This window comes from Mustela nigripes, chromosome 15 (genome assembly GCF_022355385.1).
Source record: "Mustela nigripes isolate SB6536 chromosome 15, MUSNIG.SB6536, whole genome shotgun sequence".
NCBI lineage: Eukaryota > Metazoa > Chordata > Mammalia > Carnivora > Mustelidae > Mustela > Mustela nigripes.
In genome coordinates this window covers 81,727,379-81,741,004 of record NC_081571.1, presented here as the reverse complement: position 1 = coordinate 81,741,004, position 13,626 = coordinate 81,727,379, and the positions used below count along the sequence as shown (strand labels likewise).

Here is a 13,626-nt window from a genome sequence, read left to right as displayed (position 1 = left end):
CTCGCTTGCCTTTCAGAGACATCTGCAAGTCAGCAACACGGTTTGGCTGTCAAGCTGTCTCAAGACACAGATGCCGGTCAGCCTCTCTTGGAGCTCCTTTTCTCACTCTTTGATTCGGTTGTTTGTTGAATTCCTACGAGGTGTTCGCACTCCTCGTGAACTCCACGTGCCGTAACGACCATGACAGAGGGTCGGCCGCCGCGCAAGGAGCGGAGGTTCCGTGCCGGTGCGAAGGGAGCTCACCCAAGGCTGGGAACCAGGGCGTCCATCCCTGTGTGAACAGGGACGGTTCTCTTACCTCCGGCGGGACAGAACTCAGTACTCGGATGCGCTGCGTGGACTCTTGCTATAGACAAGATGCTAGCGTCCCTCTGCACCAACCTCCCGCTCCTAAACGATTCATGTTTATATAGTCAAAACCTCCAATTTTCCTATTACGGTTTTAAAAATATTTCTCATCAGCAGCTTACACTGCAGCCAAGGACTGGTTTTCAGCGTGCCGTACAAGTTAGGCGGTGATTCTTACATTACCTCTAAAATTTTCTTTGTATTTCTATCTTAAAAGCGTAGGTCTATTCGGGAATGGCTCTGGGTTGGAATAAAGAAAGAAGTCCTTCTTTGAGTAAAACATAAGAATCGATGGCCAATCTAACGATAATTATTCACCTTGTTCTGATGATAATCACCAGCTCCTGAGGGTTTAGGATGCACCAAACCCCCACCAGACGCGACATCTGATTTTTCCCTGGTTTTCCTGCTTCTGAAGAGCTGTCCCCTTCACACCCATTTTTGAGATGAGGTCCCAGAGGCTCGGGGAGGTTAACCTCCGTGCAGACATTTCAGAATCAGCCAGGTTCAGACGGAGGCACTCGGGCTCCGCCATCCACCCACACGCATTCCTGCGCTTGGCCCTTGTGTAAAGCTTCCCGTTCTGGCATCTGCTGATCTAAAGGGGAAGGCGGCTGCTTCTCCGTGGCTTCCCTCGATCCCCGTGCCTCGGTGGTAATGAACCGGGAACTGCAGGTTGAACAGTGTCCTCCAGCCACCGAACAGGACTTGCAACATCTATACCAACGTCTCACCTCTGGGGTTATCCTTCCTCATGAATATTAATTGTGGGGGTGGTTCTTGGCTTCCTAAATTCTGTGTCAGCCTCTGCTCATAAACACCCTGGCTCGGAGGGAAATCCAGACACGTCCGAGCGCCTGTGCCCCAACTTGCTAATGCCTAGTTTCAGCCACAACGAAGAGCAAAGGCAGAAACCCTCTGTGATTTGATTTTGCTCCAAAGGGTCTGGTGAGTGAGCAGCTACCATGTTCCTCATCAAGAAGGTGCGCGTGACCCTGGACTCAGGCACGCGAGGAACCTAAGGACCCTGGGATTGAGTCAGAGCAGTTCCCAGTTCCAAGGGCACAGACACAAGGTCCGTACTTCAGGGAGGGCCCTGTAAGGAATGATCCAGAGCCAACAAAGTTGTGAGGCCTCATCATGCCTCCAAGCAGCGGCCACTGAGATTTTTAGGGTGAAGAAAAGTCGGTTACAGTCACACCAAAGAAAATACTTGAGGCTCTGAGTGGGTCTAAGCCAACAGGGAGGGAGCATGTGGGTGAAATCCCACAGAAAGCCTGAGGGTGGGTCTGAGTGCCTGTGTGTCCCCGCGTCTTGTGTGCTCAGAGAGGTTTGGGGAGCTCGGCAGCACCCAGGACGCCGCTCTGTCTGCACACCTGGGCTGTTCCCTCTGAGCCTGTAAACAGGACTTCTCTGTGACCCCCGCCCGGGGCTGTTTGCACATGTAGGAGAGAAGTGAATCACCGGGGGTCTGACTCAAAGATGAAATGGCGGCCTTTACCCCAAGATATGACGGTTAAATACGAGCACGCAGTGTGGACAGGGTTAGCTCGAATCTTAATCGAGTGGGAGAGTTCTAGCGAGTCTGCAAGTGCGGATGCAGGAAAAACTTCAGCTTTGCTGTGTTCGTTTTTTGTTTGTTGTTGTGGGTTTTTTTTTTTAAGTATCTATATAACACTAAACTATCCCTCTGGGTGGGTGTTATCCTTTGAAAACTGGTTTTCCATAGAAGGTGACATCGTCCCCCAGCATATCTGGGCATGACTGGAGACCTCGCTAGTCCCCATCCCGGAGGAGGGGGCAGTTCCTGGTGTCCAGTGAGCAGAGGTCAGGGGTGCCGTGAGGCCCCAGGCAAGGGCGGGCAGCCCCTGGGAAGAGCGGTTCCTGCCCAGGAGGTGGCTGGCCTGAGGCTGAGCACCTCGTTCTGCACCCTAAGTCAGACCATGCCCTGTGCCTACTCAGGTCTCTCCACTGGTTTCTGTTTCACTTAGGGAAAACAGAAAAAATAATAAATGAATGATCACCACCAAACTGCTGGAGAAATGTTTGTTTTCTAGAAGGAAACTCCATGTTTTGCAATGAAAACAGTTGACCAATTTACTTACTACGGAACCCGTGGGAATGATTATGGGAAGACCTTGGTAACTGTTTGTCCTCATTCACACGAGATTACTGACACCATGAAAGGACTTTCACTGTGAACATACCTTTGAGCTTCTAATCTCTGCTTATTTAAAATGATAAGGTAAGGAAAACTTCTCATTGAGCGAGGTGAAAATCTCCGACGTATTCAAAGGGCCAGAGCCCTTTGCTTTCCACCTGAGCGTTAACATGAGGGGAAGGACAGACTCTGGGACATCTGAAATCTGTTCCCCTCCGCAGTGCGCATTCAGGGTTTCACTAGCAGTTATCACTGACGAGTATGTCCTGCTTGTCCCACCGATACGGAAGGTTCATGCCTGCTCAGTGTTTAAAAATCTTAACTGCACAGAGCTTTGCGACCTGTAATCTCAGAAACCTGCCATCAGTTTGATAAGTCTTGGCTCTGGCGTCTTGGTGCCTAGGGACAGGAGACAGGCGTCTACAGAGTGATGGTCGTGGACCCCTCACCTGCCGAGGCCACGTCCAAGGCCCAAGCACCAGTCGGTCGGTCAACGCGTGCCCAGTTAATGGTGGCAGAGACAGCCTTGACCAGTGTGTGCTTTGCTTATTTTCCCGTTTTAAACAAATGCTCCAATCACTCCCTAAATGTTTGTCATCGTAATTATCTTTCTTGAAGACATTCCACACCTGCCCCATGGTTTGGAAAACACAATGGTCTGGAGAGGCTTTTGGCTCAGAGGAGAAAAGGGAGGGGAGGGGGCAGAGGAGGAGGGGGGAGGGGAGGGGGGGGGGGAGGGGGGGGGGGGAGAGAGGAGTCTGGTTCTGCACAGCCTGTGGGCACACTTGTCACGCATGCGCCATCACCAGAGCAGGGTGCAGCCAATACTTAGGTAAGAGCAAACCAGAAACTGCATTTTGAAATGTCACTACTCTGGCAAAAATGTGTCCAGCTGGATGGGGCTGGAGGACAGATCAGAGACGGGAGCCCAGGAGCCGGGAGCATTTAGACCAGGGAAGAGGCAGGGCTGGGTGGTCAGGACGGTCTGCCTTACAGGTCTCTCAGAGCTTAGGGACCGGAGTAAGTCAGCGCCAGCGAAGTACCTGGACGCAGGACAGACTGGGGCTGTGCTGGTCGACCTTCCAGTGACAGGCCCACGCCCAAGGGTGAAACTGAGTGGCAATGATTGGAGTCACAGCATTCATGAGGACTGAAAAGAAAACGTGCAGGAAAGACTCAAGCCTCTCTTAGGAGGGAGATCTCTTGCAGAGATCGTGTAGAGAAGGGCAGCGGAAGGCGAGGCATGGTGAGAGTGGACGCGAGCAGGCAGGGGTGGGCTCGGCGGCGGGGGTGGGGGACGGTGGAGGGCAGAGAGAGGCTGACAGCAATGCGCGCCACAGAAAGGTCGCAGAGAATGAGTCAGGAGTGAGCAACAGAGTGTTTCTTTAAGAAGAATGCTTAAACACATCATTTCTCTCTTGGTTACCTTAACTTGAGATAATTTTAGAATATATTTTGGAAACATAGGAGACAGGATCCAGGTTTCAGTAACGCAGGAGAAAAACAAACTATTGCTGTTTGACTGATTTAATACCGAGAGTGCTATGCAAGGCAGAAAAAATGTGCAAATACATTTTAAACTCATTACTCACACTGGCTCTAATTCATTCCGCAACTCTATAGGAAAATTCCTCTCCAGAAAGGCTACTGCACGGACGGAATGCGCTTGTTTTTTCCTCTTTGGCATTAAGGAAAGGTACAAGCACTGAGAGACGCGGCTGGCATAGTCCTTCTACTTCTCAAGTTCTCGTTCCTAACACCTGAGCGTTCCAGCTCAACTGTGCTCACGGACACACACAGAGAGTGCGTAACTAACTCCGTTTGGATGGGATCACGTAGACCCCAGATTGGCATCCAGTGTGTGAGTTACAAGGAACAATGTCTCTTACGCCTCTGATTTTTGTAAAATCATCTATTACCACAGGTAAGAACTATAAATAAGGACTGAGACCCCCGCAATGCCCTGCATTCTGCTGTAACAGGCTTCTAGGAAGCAAATTAAACTTTTTAAAAATACATGCTAACATAACCCAAGCACAGGGCCTGCTGCCTCAGAGGAGGACAAACATCCAGTGTAAGGACACATCTAGACAGTGTCGGATCCAAGCCTCAAATATGCAGACAGACCCCCACCCACCCCCGGTGTGGGCTTGTGCGACAAGACACGAGATGGGAGCGGAGCCGGTCTTCCCGCAGTGTGTGCTCTGGCACAGAGGGCGCGCGCCGCGTCTCCGTATGTTTTGTACAGCCCTAACTGACCCCAAGCCATGTGAATCGGACCTCGTCGTCCCTTTGCTGATAGTTGCAGAAATGTGTCAAGAGCAGGCTTCAATCTCTAACAGTAAGGGGGGAGCCTGGGGACCGAACACGGGGCTTCCGTGCGATCACCGTTAAGACGCAGCCATGTGCCGTAACTCACTGGCATTCCTGTAGGAGCCCATTACCTTACGAGACAGAAAAAATAGGGTACCCTAGCAATTGCAAAGGATGGACAGGTTGAGAAAACACAACTGTCTAAGGCTACTGAAATTAAAGGCTAGCGCCAGCCCCCAGCACACCTTCCCACTTTTTAATGACTCTTCAGATATCGCTACTCTTGAGTAGATCAAAATTCCCCTGGAGCCGCGTTTTAGGCATTTCTTCCGCGGCAAACAGTGCCACCAACACTCATCCTCCGGGTTAAGCGGGGTAGAATGGAAGCGCTGCCTTGTCCCCTACTCCTAACTCCTGCCAGCCACTCCCCTGCCAAGTGCAAGGAGAGGGTTTGTGCTGGGGACGCCAACTGAATCAGGAAACAGAGTGATATCTCCAACAACATATGTGCTGAGCAGGGGAAGGATATATTGATAGTAAAGCTAAAAAGTGACTGTCAGTATAAATAAGGTTTTTAGAACCCAAAAATGCACAGAAAATTATGTTGTGCCAATTTTCTTTTAAATTTAACTAACTGGATCCTTTTGCGCCCATCTCTTCTGTCCCTGCCGGAATGGGAAACGAATCACGCCAGTCCCTTCCCTGTCCGCGTACTCGGGTAGCTTGCCTGTCCTATAATTAGCTGAACATGAACATCTAAACACCACGCTAGCCCGGCCCGGAGACCCATTCCTCATGTATAATTTCATAGGTCATGCGGTTATTTATACGGCTGTTATTTTTACATCTCCCGAGTGCCAGGTGGTAATGTACATCCAGGATCGGGGAACGCGGCGCCTGCAGACAGCTCCGCCGGCCCGGGCAGCCCTCGTTAGGGTGAAGGGGTCGTTCTCGCTTTCTCCAGAAAGCCAAGGGGAAGAGTATGATCTTCCGCTCTTTGGTCGGGAAGGTGTGGGGCCTGGGACACCTGCGTGGCGTCACGGCCCCGTGACTAGTGGGGCCCGGCATCTCAAGGGAACACAGAGGAGCCCTGGGCACCTCCACCGGCGGCCGTATCCTTCCTTAGGGCGACAGCCGCCGCCCACGCCCCAGATCTACAGAACCTCAACGAGCATTTATTTATTTTTTTAATGAGAATCGAGTGGGCCCCGGGCCCTTGTCACGTCCCTGCAGAGCTAGTCATTGAGTCCCTCCTGCATTTTTAACAGATGATCTGCTTCCAGAAGAACTACTTTGGTCCTTGAGAAAAACTGAATCTCTGTTGCCCCATTTCAGGGATATTAGCTCGCATTCTGCCTTAACCACGACGTTCTAGTCCCTGCCGGCCAGCCCCGATCTCCTCCGCATACACACCTTCGCACAACTGGAGGCTTGCAGGTTCACGGACGGGTGCCACGGGACAGGAAAGCTCTAGCTGTGAACACTGATTTCACAGGTGTGGTCACAGCAGGAGAGAGAGAACCAGGGAAGTCGTCAACAGTTAAAAAAAGAAAAAATGCAGGGATGTATGCGGGGTCTTCTCAAAGTCGTTTTTCAGGAGGAATCACAATTTACCCACCTAAATGCCAAAAACCACAAGGGCACAGGCCGGGGCCAATGGAAGAGGCCCAACCATGTATCTTAAGCATTTCGTGCCAATATCTAACCGGGGAGAAACCGGACAGGCCTGGGGACAGGACCTGTGCTCGGGAACCCAGCCCGGCTGGCCGTCATGTCCAGTGGCTACAGAGACATTTCAGTATTTTAACAACAATAGGATGGTCCCGCTCATCTCTCCCGGAGATGGCGGTGAGCCCACAGCTCTGAGGCCTTCAGGAATGAATTAAAAGTATCGATACAGGGGCGCCTGGGTGACTCTCCGTTTCAGCTCTGGTCACAATCTCAGGGGCATGGGATCGAGCCGCATCAGGGTCCCTGCTCAGCGCTGGGTCTGGTTGTCTCTCTCCCCCCACTCATGCTCCCTCTCTCTCTAAAAAATAAAGAAAAACACCTTTTAAAAGAATAAAATAAGAAATAAAAGCATCTATAGAGATTAAAATTCTTGTTAAAATACTCGATGAGCCATGCTTTAGGTGGCTCCTGGGATTGTGTCCTTTACCCAAGGTGGGCAGGTTGGTGCTCCGGGTTCCATATACCTCCAAGTCCTAAGTGCCTGGGAGCGCATGTCCCCTGAGCCGCTGCTGTGACATATTGCAGAGCTGATGGAGGACATACCACAGACACGCAGGAGGGAGGAGCCCCAGGACCCTGGGGGGTGCGGCTGAACCTGCGTCTCATAGTCTCATTTCATCCACTACAGAAACCACCGAAGGGCCAGTCGGAAGCTGGGATATCCCCTTCCTACGTGCCTGCAACTAAGCATCTCTCACCCATTGTTAAAGTGTATGTTTCCATTTAAATGAAGGTAGAAAAAATCAGAGACAGACATCGGTCCTTTCCACATACCCAAATGGAGTTGCTCCAAAACACTAGGTCCCCATTCCTTGTGCAAAACCCTATAATCACAGCGTAGGATTGGAACACAGACTGGCCCCTAGCTGGGTGGCGGGGGCCCTCTTGCCCCGGGTCTTTCTCTCCTGAGTTTGGTCTCAAACCCCTCCCGTCTCTCCCTATACAGCCCACCTTCTAGACCAGTGTTCCAAAGGACATATTTACAGGCTGAGAAATAAATTTAGTGGGTCATGATAAGCATTTAAAGATGAAGCAGAATAGAACCAAATGAATAAAAATGCAGCATTTCACAAACTTTGAGGGTACGTAGTGTTTCGTGACACCCAAATCGTTATCTTCACGCAAACGGTCTCGCACCGCCTGGATACGCTGGAGTTTTCATGTCTCCCCGCTGTGAGCTGCTTCTGAACAGACCCCACATTTTATGGGAAAAAAAAAAAAAATCCATACCACTTAGTATAATGCCTGGCACAAAATAGAGTCCTTGGTGTGTTTTTCGAATAAACAAACAAACAAAATGAGTGAAGCTTGCCCTTCTTACTGGGTGATTTTTCCCAAAGCTCTTTGAAAACATCAGGCAAACAGCAGGACAAAATACGATTGCCAGTTCCACTGTCTTGCCTAGAGTTAACCTCTACTTTTTCTTAAGTCCTGAGAAGAACTGCACATTTTGGGGCCATTCATAGAATGATTTTATTGTCTGGGGGAAAAAAAAAGAGCATTTTTCCTGAAGTCATTGCAGACGGTTCCTGGGAAAGATTCAATCCTCACAGCAGTGAAAATGTCTCTGATTGACAGCTGAACCACGTTGCTGGGCTTTCAATGATTTTTTTTTTTTTTTTAATGTTTTTATGATCTCTCATCACCAGACATGAGCTCGGTGCCTCTGTCCTGGGTTGCTCCTCAGCCTCTGGAAATGAGACACGACTCCAAGGCTCCGTAAGTGAACCAGGAAGACCCCCCCCCTTGCACACCACAGCTACACCCATGAATCAATGTTAGCAATTCGAGTTTTACTGTCTTGGATTGACACATAAGCAATTCAATAAACCTCTAGTTCTGCTTGGTGTATGCAGTGGAGATCAGGGGTGGCCAGGACACAGCAGGAAAATCACAGGAAGCGTGGAATGCAGGCTCATGTCCCCGAAATGGAGCAATGGAAGTTATATGTTTCAGGAATTATTGTTTAAAGCAGTTTATCTATTAAAAATCCAAGGAGGACTCTCTTACTAACTATATAGAAAGGTAGTTAAATACCAAGAAATGAAATCGAGTCCATCCAATTCTCATGAAAATAAAATAGATACATAAAGAGGCCTTTTGCTCTAGAGGTTCTGGGGCTGGGCACTGGATGTATCCCTAAGAAAGGGTGTGAGAGCCCGTAGAAGCATCCCGGGGGAGGGCTCCCCAGCTTTAAGTCAGGTGTTTGTACTTTGATGTGTCCCCTCCATTCTGCTCTGAAGACCAGTCTGGCCCCTTCGGCTGGTGATCTCATCTGAAAACAGGTTAAGCGAATGCAGCTCCAGCGAACAGAGGTGATGTCAGAAGGTAATTTACTAGCTGGGAGCTTTGATTCCCATTTCAGTTACATGGAAATGCCTTCGTAGGGTCACAGCTTCCCCTGCCGCTTTGCCCACGTCTTCTCTCTCAGCTTACTTCTTCATGGATTGGCCATCTTTCCACATCAAAGAATAATTAAGCCCAAATCGCAAACGTGCACATTTGCCTAGGAAATAACCCCAGGTACCTAGTGTGTATGTGTCACTTCTTTCATTCTTTAAAAGGACATTTTTCTTTGAAAAATTAGGTTTGATGATGAGCCAGATTTTGGGGCGTGAAGAAGCTCTCTTGCAATTCTGGGAAACGCACAAATTCTCAGGCTTCGCGGGACAGTGAGTGTTCTGATGTCAATCTGTGTAAGGTCAGATCTAGCCCATGTCTGGACCCTGCACTTTTTAGGACCTAGTCACCGGAGCAGGGAGCACAAGGAACGAGGCTGCTGTTTACTGTGGGATTGCAACGGGCTGGTCATTGCAAACGCTCCTCGTGTGGGTAAGAACGTTGCAGATTTCAAGGAGAAACGAGAAAAAGAGGAAGTAAAAGCCAGAGCAGAAAAAAGGCTGCGAAGCTTTGCACACACATGGAGGCTGGGCGACCACGGGGGGCTCAGGGAACGGAGCTCTGGATAAATGGTACCGCGGAGAGCTAATTCTCAGGTAGTGTGGGCTTTTCTAGGCTAATCTGAGGATTAATCATAAAAATGATTCAAGTCAGCATAAAGGACCTGAACGCCAGTAGGTAATTAAGAAATCCGTTTTCCTCCACCAAGACTCTTAAGGAGAACAAGAACATGGCATCGATTCAGCCCATCTTTAGGAAAACTTTCCACGCACCACATCGCTTTTATGCATTTCTTTACAAAAGGAAGAGAATCCCAGGATGTTGTATTATGTGGCAATAATGAGATGCAGGTTGTCAGGAAGGTCTTTATGAACTTGCTTGAGGAGAGCTGCTGATGCCTCACGAGACGAGCCCTGGGCTTCTCTCTGGAGCCCTGGGGGAGTTTCATTCATGATCCCATATAGAGACCCACACTACACAACAGCTGCTTGCCTGAACGGGTTGACTGCATGAGAAATATCTACTGGTTATGAAAGATAATCCACTTCTAAAAAGACTGCCTCTTTTTTTCTTCTTCTTCTTCCCAATCCCAGGTACAAGAGCTGCTTCTCCCACTGGCGGCACATCCTAGAACAACCCGGTTGTGACGGCCCCTCGGCTGTGCCGGGCTCAGTGCAGAAGGGATGAGCCGTTTGTGCAAGGCGTGTGTCTCCGGAAAGACTGGCATGTGGTGGCTACAGAGGCACAGCCAAGACGTTCAGGTAATTTCCCAAGTGACTCAAAGGTTACTTCTTGATCAGGTTGATCGACATAGTTAATTGTCAGAGTCCTCTGCTTGGTTTTGCTCCTGGGTTTCAAAGGATCATGGAGCAGCATGGTCCAGTGGATGTCCATGGTCATGAGAACTGTGGTCTGAATATCTACCCAACAAGTCCTGATTGAGGGGCAGGGACTGGAGGCCCCATGAGTCTTCTGTCCAGACACGTTTCTACCTTCGCGGTTACCTGCGTCTCTGCTTCCAGATTGACATGATTCAGAAACTAACAAATTGTTATTGTTTGCTTTTCATCTAGAACGTCACCAAGAGGCGAATGATGGAAGCTTTTTCGAATGTCTTTCTCCGATCCCAATCAGGGGGCTGTTGGAAATCACTGAAAAGAAACAGACAAACAAACAAACAAACAAAAAAAACAAACATGTCCTCTTCCCACAGTTTTTCCTGGTCATGAATTTACATTTAACTTCAAAAAGGGATGATTCTCTCAGACATTGACTTTGTACCAGTTAAATTTTCTAATTGTTTGTGGAGACTGGGACTGGCCTCACAGAACAGAAATAGACATTTCTTCGAGTTTGGGAGAAAGGAACCTTGTGTCTCATTCCTGACGCAGGGACCAGTTCATTGCCGTCGTTATGCGAGAGTCACTTAATCCCTTAAACTCGCAGATCGCTCACCAGCAAACGGGGAGGCCAACCCCTGCTTCACTCACCTCACACAGGGCCAAGGAGGGGGGGACCCAGGAGACGTCTGCCTGCTCGGCCCACAGGAAAGAGTGTTCACAGACGCCGGCTATTAATATTATTAACAGAACACCATTAACAAATGTTCCATCGCGTTTCCGAGTATTTTCCATTACAGGAGGTCACATGTGCATACCCAGAATTGCCACTAGCCCTCTGGGTCATCCCCCTCCTCGGGCTCTTTGCAGTCTTTGTGGGGAAGATCCGAAGATCCTGCTGACTCCCCACGTGACGAGGAGACACAATGGAGGGCATTCAGAACCCTGTCCTGCAGCTTCCAGGTAGAAAGCTCATCCTGCTCTGGTCCCATGCAAGGCAAGTAGTGCCTCTGTTCTCTCTGACTTTTCTGCAGCCTTCACACCTGTGCTCCAACAGGACTGTGTACCCTGAGCCCACAGGTCCCATGCACACGGTTTCTCTGGCTGCCGTGCCTGTCGTCCTGCTTGCGCACCTGGGGAACTCCATCCTCTCCACACCGGTGGCCACTCGCCCTGCTCACTGGGCATCCCGGGCATGAGGCTTCCCCACACTCCTCCAGCGGCCCCGCACTAAGCACACCGTGATCAGCACCCTCCCCACCGTGGCCCTGTGCTTCTCCCTGGCCATAGACACTTTGTGACAATCCGACGGAGTTTGGGATGCCTCCCCGCCAGATCAGGAACAAGCCTAGCACTGGGACTCACAGGCCACTTGGAGCTCAGTTAGGGACCCTCAAGTAGTTTATGACCCGCGGGCTAAAAAGCCTCCTTCCTCCACTAGGATTTCACTCATTGAAACCAGACAGACCCGTCTGCCTCCTACAGTCTGTGAGAGGGCAGGGAAAACATGGATTTCCCCATTTCTGGATTCCAGTAGCAAGCCCTGGGCTTCCACTCAGTAAATGTTAGAGGATGAGCTCTGCAAGTTCATGCAAGTCCCTTATGCACCCCCTGGTTGCATAATGGCCCTGTGTGAATTCTTGGGCATTTCTAAAGAGAAGGTGCTAGAAGTTGGGAAAAGAATGTCACAAACACTCACAACAAACATTAGACATTTAAAAATAACTGTCTGACTCATATCAAAGACAAAGGGCTTTGTGCTCTTAACATAGGTTAGTTGGGCTACGGATTGGTTAATTAGAATTGAAAGCTTATTTCTAAGCGGAGATGGGCTAAGTATGATTTGGGAAATCAGAAATACTGAAAACACATCCCAAACACAGAGGCTCCTGGTTCTTGCAGAGGGGCCAAGAGTTTGGCAAACAAAAGGCTTTTCTCACAGAGAGGCATCGTCTCTTTCTCGGGCTCCCCTAGTGGCACAGCCTTACCTCCTAGCCACTTGGTGAGAAATAGAGAACCTGCCTGTCTGGGATGTTAAGCTTGTCTTTACTCATTTGGAAAATAAGGGGCATTGAGTGTTGCTCCAGATGGTTCCAGAATGTGGAGGAATGCCTTGCTTTCCTGCGAGGCAGGCTCTCAGGTGAGGCAGGAAGGCAGACAGCGACACATCAGGGAACTCTGTCTGTCTGTCCACGCCCTTCATGATTCTCAAGATGCCTCGGGCCACGCCTCCACCTCTTGCCCTGCACTCCCCGAAATAAATCATGACGGAGAGAAACGGTGCGGGGAGGAAGACAACCGGCCCCGCACGGGACAAAGTGCTCGGAGAACTCGAGGAGAAGCAGGAAGCTGTGGGGATGCCAGCCTCTGCGTCCTGTTCTGGGAGGCCGAGATTTGCAGGAGGCACAGCAGTTTCTTCTGCTGTGATCTCATTAGAATGCGTCAGACGCCGATCGGAGACGGTGTCCAAACTTGGGCTTCCAACGCAGGCAGAGAATGGCAGCTTCCAGACATCGCCCTCCAGCAAGTCAGACTTCTGCCAGTGATTTCATGACATTTCAGTGATTTTAAAGCACTCTTCTTGTTACTAAACAATGAATAAGTAACTACTTAATTTGGCATGGAGGCATCTAAACCTTATAAAATATTGATTTCAGAAGTGACTGTATGTTTTTTGGAACGGCGGTCTTTTATTCTCGGTTCTGTTTGGGTGTAATATTTAGACTAGACTCACCCTTTCTAGTTCTATTTTCTCTTTCATGGTGGTCCAGGGGGCTGCCGGCACCCACCGTCCACCTCACTGGCTTCAGGGTTCTTTCAGGAGAAAGCTCACCCGAGCATCATCTAGTCTCTGTTGTGAAAAATGATATCCCGGTTTCCAGAAGCAGGTTTCTCCCACACCAGGGAAGGCTGAAATGGATCCACTGGTCTGGACAGATTGAAGTGATGTCAGAGTAAATCTTCTATTATTTTCTACTTTTTAAATAATTTGTAAATATTTTTAAATAAATGATTTGACACTGGAATGCACTTCAAATCAATCCAGTGGGGCTGGAGAGGGCCGGACAGGCCTGGGGATGAAGCAGGACGGAGCACGGAGACAGTCCATTCATCCCGTCCCTTGACTTCTGTGAATGCCTGATATTTTCCATAAGGCCGACTTTACAGAAAGAAGTCCCTGTTAAACAAATGTCCCAATGGGATAAAATACTGAACTGTGAAAATTCAGGGACGGAACACTGATCTAAAACTCAAAATATTCTTACTCAGAATGTTTAAGCAATAAAATAAATGCAGATGCAGATGCAGTGATTTCCATCTGGGTTAGGTGAG

At 49.5% G+C, this 13,626-nt stretch overlaps 1 protein-coding gene and 1 long non-coding RNA gene across 6 annotated transcripts in view; one reads left to right on the top strand and one right to left on the bottom strand.

Annotated features, from left to right (window-relative positions):
- The window catches only part of MYO16 (myosin XVI), a 576,627-nt gene that overhangs the window by 43,739 nt on the left and 519,262 nt on the right, over positions 1-13,626 (bottom strand). The gene's annotated exons all lie outside the window — the stretch shown is intronic.
- On the top strand, positions 3,469-11,777 carry LOC132002623 (uncharacterized). Its single transcript, XR_009399964.1, has 4 exons — positions 3,469-3,755; positions 4,133-4,433; positions 10,048-10,215; positions 10,528-11,777. It is a non-coding gene; the product is annotated as an uncharacterized LOC132002623 (long non-coding RNA).